Source organism: Triticum dicoccoides, chromosome 6B, assembly GCF_002162155.2.
Source record: "Triticum dicoccoides isolate Atlit2015 ecotype Zavitan chromosome 6B, WEW_v2.0, whole genome shotgun sequence".
In the NCBI taxonomy this organism is placed as follows: domain Eukaryota; kingdom Viridiplantae; phylum Streptophyta; class Magnoliopsida; order Poales; family Poaceae; genus Triticum; species Triticum dicoccoides.
The window spans coordinates 126,988,405-126,998,096 of NC_041391.1; the positions used below are offsets into that span (position 1 = coordinate 126,988,405).

The following is a 9,692-nucleotide window of genomic DNA, read 5'->3' on the forward strand; positions in this document are numbered from 1 at the left end:
GGCGACGCCGGCGAAGGCGGGGACGGCGGCCGGCGGGGGCGGCGTCCAGTGGCCGGGACGGCGGCGCCGGGCGGTGGCGGAGCCGCGGCCACCGGAGATGGCAGCGGGGCGGAGCGGGGTCGGCGCGGCGGCGAACTCCGGTCGGGGGCGCGGCGGCCCGTGGCGACGGCGGCCACCGGCGCCGGAGGTGGCGGCGGCGGACGTAGGAGGAGGCGGCGGGGAGACTGCGGGCCGGGGAGGGCCCGATCCGGGCTGGCGGCGGCGATGTGGGCCTCGCCCACGTGGCGATCGGCGGTTGGACGAGGGACGCGGCGGCGGACGCGTCCGGCTGGGGGCGGACGTGTCCGTCGGTGCGGGGAGGTTTTTTTTTTAAAAAACTAGGGTTTGAGACGAGGGGATCCGGGATTTGGAGGAGGGGGTCTATAAATAGACATAAGTGGAGCTAGGAGAGTCCAAATGAGGTGCGGTTTTCGCCCACACGATCGTGATCGAACGCTCTAGGGCATGGAGCAGAGTTTGGTGGGTTTTGGGCCAAATTTGGGGGGTGTTGGGCTGCAACACACACGAGGCCTTTTCGGTCCCTCGGTTAACCGTTGGAGTATCAAACGAAGTCCAAATGATACGAAACTTGACAGGCGGTCTACCGGTAGTAAACCAAGGCCGCTTGGCAAGTCTCGGTCCAATCCGGAATGTTTAATTCCCAAACACGAAAGAAAGCTAGAGATGACCATCGGAGGAGAACAAAGCGCCGGAATGCAAAACGGACAACGGGGAAAATGCTCGAACGCACGAGATGAACATGTATGCAAATGCGATGCACGAGATGACATGGTATGAGATGCATGAAAACGAAGACAACACACGGAGACAAAAACCCGAACCCGAGAAATAAATATAACTTAGCGCCGGAGATGGCAAGAGTTGGATACAAATATGGAAATTATATCTGGGGCGTTACAACACTCCACCACTACGAAAAGATCTCGTCCTGAGATCTAGGACTGAAAGAACTCCGGGTACTCAGAAAGGAGGTTATCCTCTCGTTCCCAGGTAGCTTCATGGTCGGAATGGTGAGACCACTTGATTTTGAGAAATTTAATTGACTTGTTGCGAGTCTTGCGTTCAGTCTCTTCAAGAATAGCAACTGGGTGCTCACGATAGGAGAGATCTTCTTGGAGCTCAATGTCCTCGAAGTTGACGGTGCGGTCAGGAGTCTTGAAGCACTTACGAAGCTGAGAGACATAGAACACATCATGAACATTTGCAAAGTTTGAAGGAAGCTCAAGTTGATAGGCGAGGTCGCCTCTCTTGCTGACAATCTTGAAAGGTCCCACGTATCTAGGGGCAAGCTTCCCTTTGATACCGAAGCGACGAGTACCTTTCATAGGAGAGACGCGGAGGTAAACATGATCTCCAATCTCGAAAGTCAAATCACGGTGCTTACTATCATAGTAGCTCTTCTGGCGGGATTGAGCTGCTTTGAGGTTATCACGAATGACTTTGCACATATCTTCTGCTTCTGTGATTAAGTCATTACCCAGCAGCTGACGTTCACCGGTTTCAGACCAGTTGAGAGGGGTACGGCACTTCCTGCCATACAGAATTTCAAAGGGGGCCTTGCCCGGACTTGCTTGAAAGCTGTTGTTGTATGAGAATTCAGCATAAGGAAGACAATCCTCCCACTTCATGCCGAAGGAGATCACACAAGCCCTGAGCATATCTTCAAGAATCTGATTGACACGCTCGACTTGACCGCTCGTTTGAGGATGGAAAGCTGTGCTGAAGCGGATGTTTGTGCCCATGGCCTTCTGAAAAGAATCCCAAAACTTGGAGGTAAAGATGCTGCCACGGTCTGAAGATATCACTTGAGGAATACCGTGCAGAGAGACAATGCGAGAGGTATAGAGTTCCGCCAATTGAGCTGCAGTGATTGACTCTTTGATAGGCAGAAAGTGAGCCACTTTGGTGAGCTTGTCGATGACGACGAATATAGCATCATTGCCACGCTTGGACTTTGGAAACCCAGTCACGAAGTCCATTTCAATGTGGTCAAACTTCCATTCTGGAATGGCAAGAGGTTGGAGGAGACCAGCTGGCCTTTGGTGTTCTGCCTTCACTCTTCTGCAGACATCACATTCACTCACGAATTGAGCGATCTCGCGCTTCATTCGAGTCCACCAATAAGCTTGCTTGGGGTCCTGATACATCTTCGTACTACCAGGGTGGATGGAGAGGAGAGAGTTGTGAGCCTCGTTCATGATCACCTTACGAAGTTCACCTTTGGGCACAACAATTCGATCCTCGAAGAAGAGAGTGTCCTTGTCATCAAGTCGGTAGCACTTGTACTTGGACTGACTCTTTGCAATACCAATCTTCACCTTCTTCACCATAGCATCAAGAAGTTGGGCTTGGCGAATCTTGTCTTCTAAGGTAGGAGAGACTTGAAGGTTGGCGAGGAAACCTTGAGGAACAATTTGCAGATTCAGCTTGCGGAAAGCTTCACAAAGCTCGGGTTGATAAGGCTTGAGAATCAGACTGTTGCAATATGCTTTCCTGCTCAAAGCGTCAGCAATCACATTGGCCTTGCCTGGAGTATACTCAATACTCGGATTGTACTCTTGAATCATTTCGACCCATCGAGTCTGCCTGAGGTTGAGATTAGGCTGAGTGAAGATGTACTTGAGACTCTTGTGATCAGTGAAAATGTCCACTTTTCTTCCCAATAGAAGATGTCTCCAAGTCAACAAAGCGTGCACAACTGCCGCCAACTCGAGATCATGAGTGGGGTAGTTCTTCTCATTAGGCTTCAACTAGCGAGAGGTATAAGTGACAACTTTCTTCTCTTGCATCAGTACAGTATCGAGACCTTGGAGAGAGGCATCACAAAAGACCTCGTACGGCTTGGTTTCGTCAGGCGGAGTCAGAACTGGAGCAGTGATCAACTTCTCTTTCAAAGTGTTGAAAGCAATATCACACTCCGGAGACCAAACGTACTTGACATGCTTCTGAAGAAGATTTGAGAGAGGCTTGGCGATCTTAGAAAAGTTTTCAACGAATCTTCTGCAATAGCTTGCGAGACCGAGGAAACTGCGGAGTTGCTTCACGTTCTGAGGAGGTTCCCAATTCACAATTGCGGACACCTTCTCAGGATTCACGGAAATGCCCTTGGCAGAGATGATATGACCAAGATAAAGAACCTCATCGAGCCAAAATTCACACTTGGAGAACTTGGCGTAGAACTGATGTTCCCTGAGCTTGTCAAGAACCAAACGCAAGTGCTTGGCATGATCTTCCTTGTTCTTCGAGAAAACCAGAATGTCGTCGAGATAGACCAAAACGAATTCATTGGTGTAGGGGTTGAAGATGAAGTTCATCATGCGAGAGAACGTCGGAGGAGCGTTGGCGAGGCCAAAAGACATGACGGTGTATTCATATGAACCAAAACTTGTCCTGAACGCCGTCTTGGGAATATCTTGCTCACGAATACGAATCTGATGATAACCCATACGGAGATCAAGCTTGGAGAATACTTGAGCACCCTTGAGTTGTTCGAACAGCTCATTGATGTTGGGAAGTGGGTATTTGTTCTTGATGGTCTTCTTGTTTACTGGACGGTAATCAACACAAAGTCGACTCGATCCATCCTTCTTCTTCACAAAAAGAACACCACAACCCCACGGAGAAGTACTAGGCCGAATGAGACCCAATCTTTCTTGCTCATCGAGTTGTTTCTTCAGCTCCTTCAACTCTTCAGGTCCGAGCTTGTAGGGACGTTTGCACACAGGTTCCGTGCCAGGCTCAAGTTCAATAACGAATTCAACTGGCCGGTGCGGAGGCATTCCTGGGAGCTCTTTTGGAAAGACGTCTTGATACTCACAAACGACAGGAATTTGAGAGATGGCATCCAATTCACCCTTCTCATTGAGAGAAAACAACCGGATGGTATTATCCCGAGCGGCAAAGACAATGACATCCTCAGACGAATGAGTCAGTTGAATCTGCCTGGCTGCACAATCAAGCTGAGCTTTATGCTTAGAGAGGCAGTCCATCCCGAGAATAAGATCGATATCCGAGTTGCCAAGAACCGTAGGAGAAGCCAAGAACTTGTAGTCACCCAGAGTGATAGAAACATCTGGAACGATGGAGTTAGCCTGCATGCGCTTACCGGGAGAGACAACTGCTAAAGGACTAGGCAAAACTTGTGAGACCAATTCATGCCTATTTGTAAACGGTCTCGAGATGAAGCAATGCGATGCACCAGTGTCAAAAAGAACATTTGCAGGAATATCATTAACAGGAAGGTTACCCATGATCACATCTGACGAGTCCTCTGCCTGAGCTGCATTCATCAAGTTGACCTTGGCGGACTTGGGGTTATGCTTGACCATAGCTGTACTTGCCGATCTGACAGGAGGAGGAGGAGGAAGACGCCTCTGGTTGGTACACTTGTTGGCATAGTGACCCTTCTGTTGGAACTTGTTGCACGTGACCTCTGAAAGCGGACGGTGATACGGAGCACTCGATCTTGGAGCTTGAGACGAAGTTCTGTTCTGAAAGCCTGGGTTGGGTGGGTGGGAGAAACCACTGCCACCTTTGCTCTTCTGCTGATACGGCTGACGGAACGGAGGAGGAGGAAGCCAATACTTCTGCTGCTTGACCATTTGAGTAGAGGAAGACGGAGTAACATCTCTGGCACGCTTCCTGGAAGCATCACACATCATCTGAGCAGCCTCTTGCTTCAGTGCCATGTTGTAAAACTCATCGTATCTCAACGGCTCAAAGAGGACAAGAGCGAGCTGAATTTCCTCACGAAGACCACCCCTGAACTGATAGATCATGCTCTTCTCATCAGGAACATCCTGCTTGGCAAAACGGGCGAGCTTCTGGAACAACTTGTTGTAGTCATAAACAGACAAAGAGCCTTGCTTCAGATTGCGGAATTCCTGACGCTTACTCTCAACCACACTTTGAGGGATGTGATGAGCGCGGAAATCTTGACGGAAATCGTCCCAAGTGATAACACGTCCACCTCTGGAATCCTTGTACTGCTGGAACCACTCTGCAGCCTGATCTTTGAGCTGGAAAGAACCGAACTTGACGAAATCTTCAGGCCTGACGTTGCTGCATTCAAAATGCTTGCCCAGATCCACTAGCCAATCGTCAGCATCGGTAGCCTCAACACAACCGCTGAACGTCTTTGGGCCATTAGCAAGGAACTGGTTCAGTGTAGCAAAGTGGTGTTGATTATGGCCTTGATTCCCTTGACTGCCTTGATTGCGCTCTTGGAGAATTTGCATGATCAACTGTGTGTTTGCATTAGTAGCGGCCATCACAGCTTGCCATGCTTCCGGAGGAGGCGGAGGTGGAGGCGGATCAGGATTCGGAGTCGTGCGCGTTGGAGGAGCCATCCTGAACAGGTTGACCACCATTAGCACATTGATAGACAACAATATAGAAGCTGAATCCAACGGAATGAAAATTGCAACAAATAGTCTTCACATCCGAACAAAATGAACGAATGCATTCCTCTTCAAATGGTCACATATCCATAAATTGAGAAGCCACGTAGAATTAAGGTAGAGAAATAAGTCAACAAGGTACGGATCAAGAACGAATAATCGGTAAGAAATCTCAATCTCAAACCAATATCCGTGGAAGAAGAACTAGAGCTACTAGAATTCCCACCTATGAAACTCCCGAACCTTTCCGGTTATGCAATCAGGTGTTGGGGATACAGGGGAAGCACAATATCTCACCCAAACTAGCAAATCCTACATCCAGCTGTATCCATCCTTCAACACATAACCAGGAAAACTTCGGAAACCATCTATCTCAACCTTCGAAAAGCATCCGTTATACAAGTTATGGCGATACTCCCGAACTCCCGCCCCAGTACTGGGTGGCATCGAGGTTATCTCACCAACGAACTGCATAAAAGAGATTTTCGATGTCGCGCACAAATCTCAAGTATACCAGAATTGCAACGATAAAATTGTGACGACAGCACCTCGGAGCTCAACTCCCCGGGACACTGCCACAACCCCTAAAGACAGGAGGCACCAAGAACAATGTTCTCGTCACAAAATCATCGGAACAAAACCAAGATACTCGCGTGATCCTAAAATTTTTTAGTGAGATTTGAGAAGAGAATAGTCAAAAGTCTACGTCAGGATGCCTTACCAGAGCGATGAGGAGACTGGGAAGCAAAAAGAATTCCTAAGCTCTCCGATATATAATTCCTAAGGACTCAAAACATTTTCCTAGACACAACTCGGCTGCTAAAAACAATCAAGCAATGGGGCTCCTAAGGTCGGGGAAGGCTCTGATTACCAACTTTTAACGCCCTCGATGCGGCTATATCTCCCACGTGTCGAGGCACGACTTAGAGGCATAACCGCATTGAAAGCAATGTCGCAAGTCAGGCAATTATTACAACATCCCATGCAATATATAATAAAAGGGGGAGATAACATAGTTGGCTTACACTCGCCACGTCACATCAAAGTACATAAATAACATCCATCAAACAAATCACTCATGGCCCGACTATGGTGCCAAAATAGAAAAGACCCCCAACATGCGACAAGGCCCTGAATCGATAACCCCAACTAGGCACCACTACTGATCATCCGGAAAAGACACGTAGTATCGCTGAGAGTCCTCGTCGAACTCCCACTTGAGCTCGTAATCGTCAACTGGAGCAGAAACACCTGGACTTGCATCTGGAGTTGTAGTATCTGTGAGCCACAGGGACTCAGCAATCTCGCACCCTCGCGATCAAAACTATTTAAGCTCATAGGAATGGATAAGGCAAATATATGTGGAGCTGCAGCAAGCGACTAGCATATGTGGTGGCTAACTTATACGCAAAAGAGAGCGAGAAGAGAAAGCGAAGCACGAGCGAGAAACTAAGGAACATCCTGCGCAAGCATAACTCCAACACCGTGTCCACTTCCCGGACTCCGCCGAGAAGGGGCCATCACGGTAACATACACGGTTGATTCATTTTAATTAAGTTAAGTTAAAGTTATCTACAACCGGACATTAACAAATTCCCATCTGCCCATAACCGCGGGCACGGCTTTTGAAAGTTCAATCCCTGCAGGGGAGTCCCAACTTAGCCCATGACAAGCTCTCACGGTCAACGAAGGAATAGACCTCCTCCCAAGACGTTCCGATCAGACTCGGTATCTCGGTAACTCAAGACACTTCGACAGGTTAAAACAAGACCAGCAACACCGCCCGAATGTGCCGACAAATCCCGATAGGAGCTGCACATATCTCTTTCTCAGGGCACACTCAGATTGTCCTAGGTACGGGTAGGCCAACCCAGAGTTGCCCCTGGTGGCCACCGGTAGCTGACAGGTGGACCAACACTCAGAGGAGCACTGGCCCGGGGGGGGGGGCTAAAATAAGATGACCTTTGAGTCTGCAGAACCCAAGGGAAAGAAAAGGCTAGGTGGCAAATGGTAAAACCAAGGTTGGGCATTGCTGGACAGGCTTTAATCAAGGCGAAATATCAAGGGGTTCCCATTATAACCCAACCGCGTAAGGGACGCAACAATCCGGGAACATAACACCGATATGACGGAAACTAGGGCGGCAAGAGTGGAACAAAACACTAGGCGAGAGGCCGAGCCTTCCACCCTTTAACAAGTATATAGATGCATTAAGATAACATAGCAATATCATGATATCCCAACAAGTAAATAAATGTTCCAACAAGGAACGGCTCCAATCTTCACCTGCAACTAACAACGCTATAAGAAGGGCTGAGCAAAGCGGTAACATAGCCAATCAACGGTTTGCTAGGACAATGGAGGGTTAGAGGTTCAACATGGCAATTGGGAGGCTGACAAGCAAAAGGTAGGCATCGTAGCAGTGGCAAAGCAAAAGAGCGAGCAAACTAGCATAGCAAAGATAGTAGTGATTTCGAGGGTATGATCATCTTGCCTGCACAGTTGTCAGAGTTGACTGGATCCTCACAAGCAAACTCAACGGGCTCCTCGGTAGCGAACTCGTCTCCCGGCTCTACCCAACAAGACAAACAAGCAACAAGGATACAATCAACCACGGGCAAGACCAAGCAATATGATGAAATGACGATATGCTATGCGGGATGCGATGCGGGATGCAAAATGCAAGAAATGACAGGAAATGCATGAACTTGGCCTCAACTTGGAAAACCAAGTGTGCCACTGGATAGAGGGGATGAAATCGCTTGAAAACGATATAAAGATCATTGGAATCGGAGCTACGGTTTAGAAATGGCGAGCGTTTTAAGATACGACACCGGTCTGCGATTTACAGCAAGTAGGCATCTAAATGCAACGAAATGAACATGCTACAGCCACCAAACATGAAAACAAAATACATGGCAGTGATGTACACAAGATGGTTGACAAAACACTAGCACTGAGCCATAGGCAAATTCATCCATTAAGAGGTTCAAACAAGCATGGCTAAAACGCAAATGCAAAACAGATTTCCAGACTTAGTGAAATTAACACTAGTCTGAAATTTCAGATCACGAAGCCCTCTTCGGAGCAGCAAAACAACATGACACAAAACCTGAACATGACAAGTAAGAACATGGCATGGAGCTACTCAACAATCTTAACAAAACACCCAAAGTGACCTGGGGCCAAAAGGGTTCACAAAATACTCTACCGAGCTCACGAACATAGCTCGAACACAATCAGTTTTCAGACTTGGTGAAAATTGAGGCATGCAGAAATTTAACTCACGAAGGCATGTAAACGAGCTCGATGCACTCACTACGGTGCAAGTCATGGCAAGGAAAGCATATGACCAGCAAGAAGGCACAATGTGCTAGCTACACATGGCAAGAACAAAGGCATAGCATGCATGGAACACTAACGGTAGCATCGGCAAAATCGCAAACAAGTTGATGATCTGCCCAGATTAACAACGAAGCAAAAGTTGAGCTCGATTGAGTCAACCTAGAGCACTCCACATATGTAAACAAAGACATGGATGGATAGAGCATATCATAAATATCAAAACTCCCTTACTGATCATCCTCAAAAGAGGCACGGATCACTAGGAAACAAGCTGGACATATAGCATCATGAACTAAAATATCCCAGACTTAGTGAAAATCACTAAGTCCCTGAAATCAGTAATCTCAGGTACCTCTCTTCGCAAGTTTGCACAAGACAACACACACATCCTAAAAATGCATGGGTGGCACCTCTGGAAAGAAGACAAAATGCTTAACAATTCATACCAAAGGGGCACAGGCATATCATGCACGAATTAAACATAGCAAAAATGACAAAAGTGCATGATGAACTAACGGATCTGCAATTTAACTCACGAAGCCTCCTTCTAACAGCATTTTGGGCAACAAGATGACCTCAAATGCAAATGATTCAATGGAATGAAATGATGTACATGTCGAGGCGAAGATTTTGATATATCATACGCCCAAAACGGAGCTACAGATGCGGAGATACGAGCAGTCAAACATAGCATAAAAAATTAGGGTTACGGGGATGAAAAGTCAACCTAGAGGATTTAGATCTCAGATCCACTGTTCAAGCACTGTAGCAGCCGGGTCGGGGCGCGCCTCCCGAGGCGACGCCGGCGAAGGCGGGGACGGCGGCCGGCGGGGGCGGCGTCCAGTGGCCGGGACGGCGGCGCCGGGCGGTGGCGGAGCCGCGGCCACC

The 9,692-nt window shown here is 48.3% G+C and overlaps 1 pseudogene; it reads left to right on the plus strand.

The window, feature by feature from the left end:
- LOC119320278 overlaps positions 1-9,692 on the plus strand; it is a 54,536-nt pseudogene that overhangs the window by 8,137 nt on the left and 36,707 nt on the right.